Source organism: Equus caballus, chromosome 2 (assembly GCF_041296265.1).
Source record: "Equus caballus isolate H_3958 breed thoroughbred chromosome 2, TB-T2T, whole genome shotgun sequence".
Lineage (NCBI taxonomy): Eukaryota > Metazoa > Chordata > Mammalia > Perissodactyla > Equidae > Equus > Equus caballus.
In genome coordinates, this window is record NC_091685.1 from 53,271,496 (window position 1) to 53,284,561 (window position 13,066).

At 37.0% G+C, this 13,066-nt stretch overlaps 1 protein-coding gene across 2 annotated transcripts in view; it reads right to left on the reverse strand.

The window, feature by feature from the left end:
• Positions 1 to 12,777, reverse strand: part of LOC138923241 (uncharacterized) — a 34,104-nt gene extending 21,327 nt beyond the window's left edge. For both annotated transcript variants that reach the window (XM_070261167.1, XM_070261165.1), the window contains exons 1-2: positions 12,007 to 12,777; positions 11,086 to 11,203 (exon numbers count right to left, since the gene is read on the reverse strand). The gene's annotated coding sequence lies outside the window, so the exon portion shown is untranslated. The remainder of the gene's footprint in view (positions 1 to 11,085; positions 11,204 to 12,006) is intronic.
• Between the last annotated feature and the right edge of the window lie 289 nt (positions 12,778 to 13,066).

A 13,066-nucleotide genomic window follows, 5' to 3' on the forward strand; every position in this document is an offset into this window, starting at 1 on the left:
CTTAGCAAAAAGGGGTGGAAGACAATACTCCAAGCAAACAGCAAATAAAAGGAAGCAAGTGTTGCCATACTTACATCAGACAAAGCTGACTGCAAGATAAAAAAAGACAAGGAGAGACAAAGAGGGGCAGGAGACAATGATAAAAGGGATTTTTCTGCCAAGAGGACATAACACATTAATATATGTGCACTTAACACAGAGACACCAAAGTACATAAAGCAATTATGAGCAGACCTTAAGGGAGAAATTCTCAGCAACACAATCATAGTAGGGGACATCAACACCCCACTTACATCAATAGATAGACCATCCAGACAGAAGGTCGACAGGGAAATAGTGGATTTCAATGAAACACTTGAGCAGATGGGCTTAATAGATATATATATGGAGAGAACATCCCATCCAAAAACAGCAGAATACACATTCTTCTCAAGTACACATGGAACATTCTCAAAGATAGAGTATATGCTTGGACAAAAGGAAAGCCTCAGTAAATTTAAGAAGATTGAAATCATCCCAACCATCTTTTCCAATCACAGTGCTCTGAAGCTGGAAATCAACCATAAGAACAAAACTGAGAAAGTCAGAAATATCTGGAGACTAAACAATATGCTATTTAACAACTATTGGATCACTGAATAAGTCAAAGGGGAAATTACAAAATGATTAGAGGCAAACAAAAATGAAAATACAACATACTAACTCTTATGGGATTCAGTAAATGCAGTCATAAGAGGGAAATTCATACCAGTACAGGCCCACCTGAACAAACAAGAAAAATCTCAAATAAGTAATATAAAATGCACCTAACAGAGCTACAAAAAGAATAGATGAAGGTGAAAGTCAGCAAAAGTAGGGAAATAATAAAAATCAGAGCAGAAAAAATGAAATAGAGACCAAAAAAAAGCATAGAAAGGATGAATGAAACTAAGAGGTGGTTCTTTGAGAAGATAAACAAAATTGAAAAGCTCTTAGCCAAACTCACCAAACAAAAAGAGAGAAGGCCAAATAAATAAAATAGGAAATTAAAGAGGGGAAACTACAACAGATACTGCAGAAGTACAAAGGATTATAAGAGGATACTATGAAAAACTGTATGCCCACAAGTTCGATAATGTAAAAGAAATGGATGAATTCCTACACTCATGCACCCTCCCAAAACTGAATCAAGAAGAAATAGGGTATCTGAGTAGACCAATCACAAGTACAGAGATTGAAGCAGTAATTGAAAACTTCCCACAAAACAGAAGTCCAGGGCCAGATGGCTTCTCTGGAGAATTCTACCAAACATTCAAAGAAGATTCGTACCTCTCCTTCTCAAACTATTCAAAAAAATTGAAGAAGATGGAATGCTTCCTAACACATTCTATGAGGCCAACATCGCCCTGATACCAAAAACAGACAATGGAAACACAAAGAAGGAGAACTACAGGCCAATATTGCTGATGAACATAAATGCAAAAATCCTCAACAAAATATTGGCAAACACAATACAGCAATACATAACAAGGATAGTACACCATGATCAAGTGGGATTTATTCCAGGGATGCTAGGATGGTTCAACATCTGCAAATCAATCAATGTAATACACCACATTAACAAAATGAGGAATAAGAATCACATGATCATTGCAATAAATTCACAGAAAGCATTTGACAAGATCCAACATCCATTTATGATAAAAGCTATCAATAAAATGACTATAGAAGGAAAGTACAACATACTAAAGGCCATATATGACAAACCCACAGCCAACATAATCCTTAATGGTGAAAAACTGAAAGCCATCCCTCTGAGAACAGGAACAAGACAAGGTGCCACTCTTGCCACTCTTATTCAACGTACTACTGGAAGTATTGGCCAGAGCAATTAGGCAAGAAAAATAAATAAAAAGAATCCAAATTGGAAAGGAAAAAGTGAAACTTTCGTTATTTGCCGATGATATCATCCTATATCATCTCATCCTATATATAGAAAACCCTAAAAAATCCTCCAGAAAAATATTAGAAATAACTACAGCAAAGTTGCAAGGTACAAAATCAATTTGAAAAAATCAGTTGCATTCCTATACACTAACAGTGAACTAGCAGAAAAAGAAATCAACAATACAATCCCATTTACAATTACAACAAAAAGAATAAAATACCTAGGAATAAACTTAACCAAAGAGGTAGAAGACGTGTACAGTGAAAACTATAAGAAATTATTGAAAAAAATTATAGAAAATATAAAGAAATTGAAAAATATGCCATGTTCATGGGTCAAAAGAATAAACATAGTTAAATGTCCATACTAGCTAAAGCAACCTACATATTCAATGCAATCCCAATCAAAATCCCATTGACATTCTTCACAGAAATAGTACAAAAAATCCAAAAATTCATATGGAACAACAGAAGACTCGAAATAGCCAAAGCAATCCTGAGAAAAAAGAAAATAGCTGGAGGCATCACAACCCCTGACTTCAAAACATACTACAAAGCTATAGTACTAAAACAAACAAACAGATCAATGGATAAGAATGGGAAACCCAGAAATAAAATCACACATCTATGGACAGTTAATCTTTGACAAATGAGCCAAGAACATACAAGGGAGAAAGGGAAGTCTCTTCAATAAATGGTTTTGGGAAAACTGGACAGCTACATGCAAAAGAATGAAAGTAGACCATTATCTTGCACCATACACAAAAATTAATTCTAAATGTATTAAAGATTTGAATGCAAGACCTGAAAGCATAAAACTCCTAGAATAAAATATAGGCAATATAGTCTTTGACATTGGTCTTAGACTCATCTTTTCAAATACCCTGTCTACTCAGCCAAGGGAAACAAAAGAAAAGCTTAACAAATGGGACTACATCAGACTATAAAGCTTCTTCAAAGGAAAGAAAATCAGGAACAAAATGGAAAGACAACCTATCAACTGAGAGAAAATATTTGCAAATAATTTATCAGACAAGGGGTTGATCTCCAAAATATATGAAGAACTCATGCAAATCAAAAAAAAAAAAAAAAAAAAACCCCAAACAACCCAATCAAAAAATGGGCAGAGGATATGAACAGACATTTTTTCAAGGAAGATAGACAGATGGCCAACTGACACATGAAATGATGCTCAACATCACTAATTATTAGGGAAATGAAAATCAAAACTACAATGAGATATCACATTCCACTAGTCAGAATGGCTGAAATTACCAAGATAAAAACCAGAAAATGTTGTAGAGCATATGGAGAAAGGGTAACGCTGCATACACTGCTGGTGGCAATGCAAACTGGCGCAGCTACTATGGAAAAGAATATGGAGATTTCTCAAAAAATTAGAAATAGCATATGATCAACCTATCCTACTACTGGGTATTTATCCAAGGAACTGGAAATCAAAGATCCAAAGAGACTTATACTCTACTATATTCATTGCAGCATTATTCACAACAGCTAAGGTGTGAAAACAACCCAACTTCCTATCTATAGATGAATGGATAAAGAAGATGTGGTATATATATATATACAATGGAAAACTACTCATCCATAAAAAAGACAAAACCATCCTATTTGCAACAACGTTGATGGAAGTTGAGGGTATGACGTTAAGTGAAATAGACAGAGAAAGACAAACACTGCATGACTTCACGAGTATGTAGAAGATAACAAATACATGGATAAAGGAATAGATTAGTGGTTACCAGAGTGGAAGGGGTTTGGGGGGGGGGGTGGACGAAAGGGATAAAGGGGCACATATGTGTGGTGATGGAGAAAAACTAGACTACGGGGCCTGAGCGTGATGGAGAGTATTCAGGAATTGATAAACAACAACGTACACCTGAAATTACTCAATGTTATAAACCACTATAATCCCAATAAAATTACTTGGGAAAAAAAGTGGCTACACTGTTTCTGTCATAAAGTACCTTTCTCCAACATGTGACTGGTACATTGTAAAGTCTTATTTAATCTTTCAAAGAAATGTTTACACTCAAAAATTTACCTCCCAGAAGATAACAAACTGAGTTTTACCTGCTAGGCAAACTGATTTATTATTCACCTCTACTTCTCCCTAACAAATGATCTTTTTACTTCTTAATCTTTAAGTTGTTGGTGTTTGATTTAATTTTTTCTAATGCGTGAACATAATTGTTTTTACCATTATTATACTACCACATCCAATGGTAGTTTTTCAAATCATAATTTATTTTTTCTGATTGTCATCAAAATTTAATCACCCATAAGCTATACCAGGCACTGGGGTTTTAGTCAAAGAAAGCAATTGCCTTTTTTGGTGTTTGATTCCAGTGAGGAAACATTACATTACATAAAAATACAAATAAATAGAGAGTCCGGAAAGTAATTTGTGTTAAAATAAATTAGAAGAGAGAAATCTGTAATACTTATCTCTTTTTCCAAATATTAGATGGAAAGATAAGATGTGGTATTAAAAATCAGAAGGGAGCATAACACTTGAGAGGCCTTATTTTTTTCATGCTAAACTACCTACTATGTTTGGTGTCTCCAAAATAATTTAGTCAATTTTACGCTAGGTGGTTTGTGTTGATTGAACAACATGAATAGACTCTTCCCTTTATGTGATGAAATTATAATTGTGAAATTTTCTTTTTTAATTTGTTTTTCTTAATGTACAAGTTTTATAAGGAATTTATAAAACATAAGAAAATTTCCTTATAAGGAAATTTTAATTATAGAGTTTAAACCACAGTCACGTAGTAGAAGTAAAGAAACATAGATAAGACCACTTGATTCTTAGAAGTGAAGACCGCTTCTACAAATTTCAGGAATGTTATTTCTGAATAAACCTGTGTGTTCTTTAAGACAAACGAGCCAATAAACATGCCTGACACATTTTTGAAAAGTTTTTACTATAAAATTTTTGGAGTGAGTCTAATCTCAAACCACCTCAGATGTAAGCTATGACAAATCCTTATTGGAAAATTTACAAGTGAAAATATATGATGGAATTGCAAATAAAACCTTAACTAGCAATGAAAGACTAACAAGATAGGTAGGTTACCTACTTTATATAATGCTGCTGATTGTTTTAAAAAAAGAAAATATGCATCTCTTAAAAATTGAAAATTATTTTAGTTGAAGGATTACAAGTTATAATTTACTTTCAAAATCATGTTACACCTTAAAAATGTTATCCAAGTGTTATTTCTAAAGCCTTTGGGAAACGTTGAAGGAAACTTAATTATATCATTATATTCTAAATCTACTTCCAAAAGTTAAACATTCATATTTGTATGTACTTAAATTACTACAGATACCCATCTATTTATATTTATATTTATAACTCTATCTACCTGTCTATCTATCATCACCTCTCTATAACTATACTACTCTAAGTATAATGGTAAATGTGTGTTTAACATATACTTATAATATTCTTTGGTATAAAAATGTGAAAGGGACTGAAAAAATAAGGATGCTAGAACAAAAAGTAAGATTAATTGATTTATTTCGTATTCCTTAATTTGCTCAGTGCCACAACACAAAACTGCTAGTCATAGTGTGGTTAGACAGGATTTGCTTCATAAGAAGTAACATCATTTTTTACATTGGCAAGGGAGCAGACTAATATTCAGATGAGAGTAAATAATATTTCTTATAAATTATGAGAAAAAAGCTACATAAATATTAAGGTAAAAACTATTTTCTATACATATTGAGAAATCTTAGTAAAGGCTGATAGCCCAATTATTAATATAGGTGACAAATAAATATGGGTGAGTAACATTTAATAAATACAGTGATATTTAATATTACTACATTTTTGACAAGTTTGTTTTAAATATCAGTCACTGATTGTTTACTAAGGAGCTATTTATTGCATATTAATCTATTTACATACAATATATTTAACTGCTTTAATGCTCAATCTTGACTGAATGATCAAGCCACTATTTATAATAATAACCCATAATCCAGCACTTTATTTTTAGTTTGGATATATGCCTTTATGTATAAATTCTTCATCTTTAAATACTAGAGGTTATGTCTCCTCCTTATTAATATCCTGTATGTGATGAGCGTATTGAGTTATCTAAAGCTGATGTCAATAAATACAGGTACTGTGAATCCTTTATTTTGGATCTATAATAGAACAATTTAAGAATTTAATTACAATTTTCCCTTGGACATCAAATGATAGTTGGCAGAAATCAAAGAATACAATTTGTTTTTTTGGAGGAAGATTAGTCCTGAGCTAACATCTGCTGCCAATCCTCCTCTTTTTGCTGAGGAAGAATGGCCCTGAGCTAACACCTGTGCCCGTCTTCCTCTACTTTTACATGTGGGACGCCTACCACAACATGGCTTGCCAAGCGATGTCGTGTCTGCACCCAGGATCCAAACCGGCGAACCCCGGGCCATCAAAGCAGAACATGTGAACTTAACTGCTATGCCACCAGGCCGGCCCCGCAAAAAATACAAATTTAAAACTGTTATCTTTTTAAACTCATTATTTACCCTTTTCAGTATACCTGATATATTTGACCATCACACATATGTCTTATTTAAAATGGTTAATATGTTAGCTAATGTTGTGGGGTTTTATTAATAATTCACATATATCAGGTATGGCAAAACAGCAGACATTGAGCAATATTCAGAAAGTTCAGTTAGTGAGACTGAACCATCTTTACATACAATTGGAAAAGAAGGAAGCCAGTCCTATAGATATCCCTCTAAAGTCATCCACTTTAACTGTGTATACGATAGTAAAACATTCTCTTTATATATTTCAACTAATCTCTATGTTATTATTTTTTATTTAATATTGATATTCTTAGTCTCTTCTGTAACATCTGCACAGATAGTGCTGCACATTTTCCTAATAAATGGTAAATAAAGATTATTTTAAAATACTGATTCTTGAATCAATGAAAACAACATAAATAAATAATTGTCAACCATTTGTTATATTTATACACTGGAAATGAGTTTACATGCTGCCTGATATTAATATTGTTACCTTTGATATTACAGCAATGTTTATAAAACAAATTATAAAAACAACTCCTGTGATTGCTATTCTCTTCAAAGAAGTGACTATTCATTTACTTGGTCAATTAATGAAATTATTAATTGCTCAACAAAAAAAGTTGGGCTATTACATTAATATCCTTCTATAGTTTCGATTCAAATGTCCCGCCCATCTCTAAAGAATTTTCTTTTTAAAGTAAATCAAAGTTTGCAAGGAAATGATCATTTAAGGGAGAATGAGAAGGAAAACATTAACCATGATAGTAAGCACAAATTACTCACTCTTGAAAATTGTGTGTTCTTAACCTGGAGAGGAGAACAAATGTTTCCCTTGTTAGCTTCTCTAAATTAAAGGCTTCAAGATGGTTTAACCAAATTTACCTATACAGACAATGTTTGTGAGTGTCTTTAGATAAACCAAAGACCATTCCTATGTTGTGTAAACATGTCAATCATGTTCTGCCTTATCTAAAAGTGTAGACATACCCCTGCCACCACCAATAAAGTCTTGGGGGACAGAGTTTTTACCATCTAATGATGGCCAGTTTCCCAAGGGTAAATAAACATGTAGTAATTTCCAGAACACATGTAAATAGGACCCAGTTAAAATACAAGATGTTAGATACCTAACACTTCGGAGTGGCGACTGGGAATGTAGTCATGTGATAGGAACCGTAAATAATGTTTTGTTAAATTAGACTATTTCACTAATAGCACAGGTACAAATACCTGTCCTGGGCCACTTCCCAAGAATCTCTCCCCAGTTCTCTGCACACGTGTTTAGGATCCTTACACCCTGCTGGTGGAGTGGCCCACTTATCACTCTGCAATGTCCTTGTTCCCATCGAATATCTCTCCTGTCAGCCGGTGTTGTCTGAATTGGTGTACTACTTCAGTTTTCGTTTCAGCATTACTTATACAACATATACATTATCCTTTCAATTTGTATGAATACTTTAAGATCAACCTCTAAGTGCATAGTTTAGTTTTATTTTTATTCTAAGAAACTTTGCCTTCTAATTGGAGTATTTATTCTATTTATATGCCATAAAATCACTGATATTGGACATCTAGGCACCATTATCACTGTTTGCCACCGTTTGCTCTTTATTCTGCCTGTTCTGTGCTCCTTGTTGCCTTCTTTGGGTTTATTCATCCATAATGATTCTATTCCTCCCCTACCTCAGGAGCTTCTGATTAATATTCTCTCACTGTTTATGCAGTCTTTATAGAATGCTCCCTTGTTTTAATAAAGTCCATATCATTTTCCTTGGACCACTTCATGGACAATGCAGGGACCTTAGAAGCTCCTTTATTTTTCCTGCCGTTGGTGTTATTATTGACATCTTTTTAAATTTCATATGAGCGTAAACTCCCAAAGCATTACCATATTGCTTTACACTTTCAATAAATATTTAGATGTGCCCACATATTTATCTTTTCCTTCAGTCTCTGCTCTACTGGCAACTCTGAGCTGCCTCTTGTGGTCAACATCTGCCTTTTGTTGTTGGTCCTCAGGTGACAAATTCTCTTAGTTATCTGCCTGGAGACAGCAGTCCAGGTTGGCTGTTCCCAGTGTCAGCACTTTTGTGTACATTTTCTTCTGTGCTTCATTCCACTTGCTGAGAAGTTGGGGGTCATCAACTTCTGCTCTTTGACAAGAATTGTCTCTGCTCTCATTATGCTTTAGGATTTATCTTTGTGTTTCAAAGCTCTGCGGTAGTTGATGGGCCTTTCTTTGGACCCCTCCTGTGTCGTGTTCTTAATGCTTCTGAAATCATTCGCTTGGTGTTTTTTTTCTTGTTTGAGAACATTTGAGGCTTCTCCTGACATGTGGCCTGTTTCCTCTCTCTCCTTTTTCTGGGGCTCCAGTTACACTACCCCTGATCTTCCCTCATACCCTATGTGTGGGAGGCTCTTTCCATCACCACCCATCCTTGGGTTTCTCATGCAACAGTCTCAGTATTTCCTTCTGCTCTGTTTTCCTGTTCACTAATTATCTCTTCAGCTGCACAGAATTTGTTTTACAATCCAGCTATTATGTTCCTATTTCCAGTTAATATATTTTGTTATAAATTCTCTTAGAATTTTTCATAGTTTCCAAAAATTGTCTGACAAAATTCTCAAAAAAGTTATTTAATTCCTTGAACAAATCAGTTATAATTATTTTAAAACCAGTGTCTTATAATGTCTTGTAAATATAATATCTAGATCTACTCTAGCTTTTTTTTTCTTGTCTTGATTTTTGGACAATTCCTTTTCCTTGTTCACCTGGTTACTTCTGATGAGTGCAGGACACTGTGGTGAAAACCTACGGAAAAATGTGAGGCTCTGGGAAAGTCTCATCTTCCCCCAGGGTTTCCTTGCCTGTGGTAGGCAAATATTAAACCGAGGGATTCTTATGGTGTAACTTAATGGTCCCACCCCTATTGGAACTGGTTTATTTCTGGGACCATTACTTGTAGGATGTCAGGGTCTCTATGAAAGCTTCAGGTGCTCTCAAGACCCTCCCTCTGATGGATGCCCACTGCCAGACCCACAAGAAAGCTCCTCAGCTGGTCCTTTCCAAACCAGCTGCTACCGAAAGGCAAATCTGGACACAGCTCCAGGCCCACGGCTTGGCTGCTCTCCTCCCCAGGTGCTGACCTAGAGGCTCTTGCTGCCAAAGTAGCTCTCAAAACCATCAAATATATATATTTTTTCAAATTATGTTCAGACTTTCTACCATAAGTAGAATAACCTGGGTGAGTCAGAAAAAGAAAATAAAATGTGAAGCTCTTCCAACCTGGATACCTAGGGGCACAAAGTGGTAGTGAGCCCCTTTCTTCTGTAAAAGATGAGCCCGCTGGCATCTCCCCAGCATCTGCAGCCACAGAGAGAGCTGTAGGAAGCACGGCGTGATGCACCTGCCTTGTGGAAAGGAGGAAGAGTGTCCTTCCTCAGCATTTGTGGTTCATGCCCAAATCCCGTTATGCTTCAACTTTAATGGGTTGATTGTGGACTCCCTGTCAATTCATTAACCAGAGGATATAGAAGGAGGTTAATAAAAGCAGGGTCTACACTTGCAGAGATGGCCACTGGTGGTGAAGTGGAGCTGCAAGACTGGGAATTTCTCGTGCATTTCAGTTTTCCAGGTTTTGGCTGCAGTGACAGTCCCCACTGCACATCTGTGGACAAGAACTGGACCTTTATTATCCTGATGCTGATGAATGTGTGAAAACAAAACATGTGATTCACAGAGCAGCTCCCCTCAGGCTGCAAGGCTGACCCAGGACGGGCTGGAGGAGACGCAAGCCAGTTCTAGACAGTTCTCAGGAGGCCACTTTCCATAAGCTCACACCTGAGCAGCAAGTTTCCAGTTTCAAATTTTTTCTTTAGACCATGTCCAATTGTAATACAGATTGAAGAAGGGCCATAAGCTTTGCACAAGCTTTGTAAATGAACTTTGACATCCTTTAAAAAGGTATGTTTTTATATTGAATTCTTTATTCATTCAAGTATAAATTACCTCTATAGTTGCAAAAACTTATGACACAACTTGACTTTTTTTAGTTTCATCTAATTTATTTAGTGGTATGTGTGCATTTCTGCAAGACTAGATAAGTAAAAAATGAAAAAAATTTGGAAGGCCTCAATTCACAAAAATTAGATTTTAGAAAATAATCCAATTTGAGTTCCTCCTGAGTACTATCAGCTTAATTTGAAAGGACGTTAATTTCTCTAGAAATGAACTAGTTAATTAAGAGTTAGCAGGTAATTAATGTGCAGTTATATGCAGTGGTGTTTAATGAAAGCAATAAGAAAGGATCTATTAATAATCGGTATTTAAAGTTTCATTTGAGAATATTAAAAAGATAATCTGGTGTATTGCCAGATCAGAAGGAAAGCTCCTCGTATAGTTGGGGCAAATTTGGTAAAAAGTAAAAGTTAAAAAAAAAAGTGTTGGCATCTTTATGAAGTAAAGCTTCATATATAGATTCTCAATTAGTTTTTACTGGACATGAAATGAAACACTTGTTTTCAACTTTAATTCCTTTTTAATAAATCATCAGCAGCACCTGGGCAAGTTTCCCAGCCACTTACCTGAACGCAGGTGGTTCCGGGCATGGGAGGTCCTGTTCACAGGCCTGCAGGTCTGGGCCAGTGGTGCATCTCGCTGGGGCTGCTGATGGAGTCTCTGGCTGCGTCATGCTCTAAAATGCTTGAAGTGAAGTCACAAAACATCAATTCTAAAAGCTTTTCAGACTAATCCTAAGCGATAAAAGTAAGATCAGGAAAATCAATCTTTCAATTAAGGAAATTTGAATATGTATTTATCTAAACATAAATCTATGTCTATGTGTATTTATGAATGCTTACATAAGTGTATAAAATTCTGGGAGACACGGAAAAATGTATCCAGTGGATAATGGGGGGATTATGTTGACTTTTAAAAATGTTTACAGTTTTCTTGCAATAAGCATATGCTATTTTTTATTAAAAAAACATTCAACATCTAAAAATAGTTTACTGTTCATTCTGAGCCTGAGGTCATAGTCAGTGTGAAGGTCCTGGGACTGAATCAGAAATGGGGGTAATGTAGGATCAAGGCATCTCCAGGGAAAGCGGTCTGGTGGAGGGGTCATCTGATGCTTCCAGAGGGTTCTGGAAAGTTCTAAGAAGGCAGTAGGATTTCTGTGTAAAGCAGCCAACTCCGCAATCCAGGTGTTAAGGCGAGGCCATCGATGCCCAGGGAGTCCTCCAAAATCCTTCCCTTGCTGTCCTTGGAGCCACCCTCCCTGATCCTATTCTGCTCTGGGCCCCACCGTGACTCAGTTTCCTACCCTGGTGTCAGTACAGAGACTCAAACACCAGGAGCAGCTGCCCACAGCTGCTGCAGAGCCTTGGCCACCATGGGCTCTGCAAGGCCACAACCCGGCCTCTGCTGTCCCACAGCCCCATTGCACTCATGCGAGCTGCCACCAGGTTCCCTCCTCAGGGCCCTCCCACAACCCCCCTGTGTACCTGCAGTCCAGGGTCACGGGGTCAAGGTTGAAAGGCCTGACTATGACAGATGCATTACCCAGCACATCCTGAGGCTGATGGACTTGCTGGACAGTGAGTGTCCTCTGCAGACAATATGCCCACTCTGTTCAACAGAGAGAGATGAGCCTGCGTTTGAGGCCTTACCCAGCCGAGGCCACTTGAACGCTGGGAGGGGCAGAGAGGGTATGCCAGAGGCAAGGGCAGAGGTTCAGAGAGCTTCCTCCACCACAATTCTTCTCGTTTCCTAAGAAAAGCTGATGGGGAGCAGACGCGTGGTGTGATGCCCCAACGTTAGCTGCGCTTGAAAAATGCAAGACAGAGCCCTGGGCTCTGTCGTTTCCTCAGTGAAGACTCTTGACACGGTCTCCTTCTGGTGTTGAGTGTGTGACATCAGCCTGGGTCTGCCCGGCACATTCCCAGCCCCCAGTCTGCCATCCCCACTCCCTGCTGAGGACCCACTCAGTCTTCTTCTCAAGGGCCATGAGACTTGTTCAGACATGTTCCAGACGTCACAGTCGTGCCTGTTTAAGGATGTTCTACCTGCGCCAGGTAGGGTCACAGTCAATGAGGTGCATATCTGGCTGCATGTTCAAGTTGTACTTATTAAGGATCATTTCTTAAATTTCACGTGTAGACACAGCTGGAGGTCACTGTGGTCTAGGGCTGCCCTGAACCCGGAGCGTCCTGCCTTTCTGAGGCTTTACGAATATGGAGGACATCACAGACTTCTTCGGGCATTCACGGGCTGGCCTGTATGTTGGCATATAACGAAAATGACCACTTCAGATTTTGACCGATATCACCAGTTGTCTTCCAAAACAGTTTAAAACCATCCATAGTCCCGTCGACAAAATATGAGCACATGCATTTCCTATACATTTGTGATGTTTTAATATGAAATGAGAAACTGTATCTCTTTTATCATTATTTATAAATTGATTAGTGAGGCTGGGCCCCTTCACACATGTTAATTGGACATTTCTATTCCCTTTACTCTGAGTTACACACAAATACGCTTTATTCAATTTCCTTTTGGAAT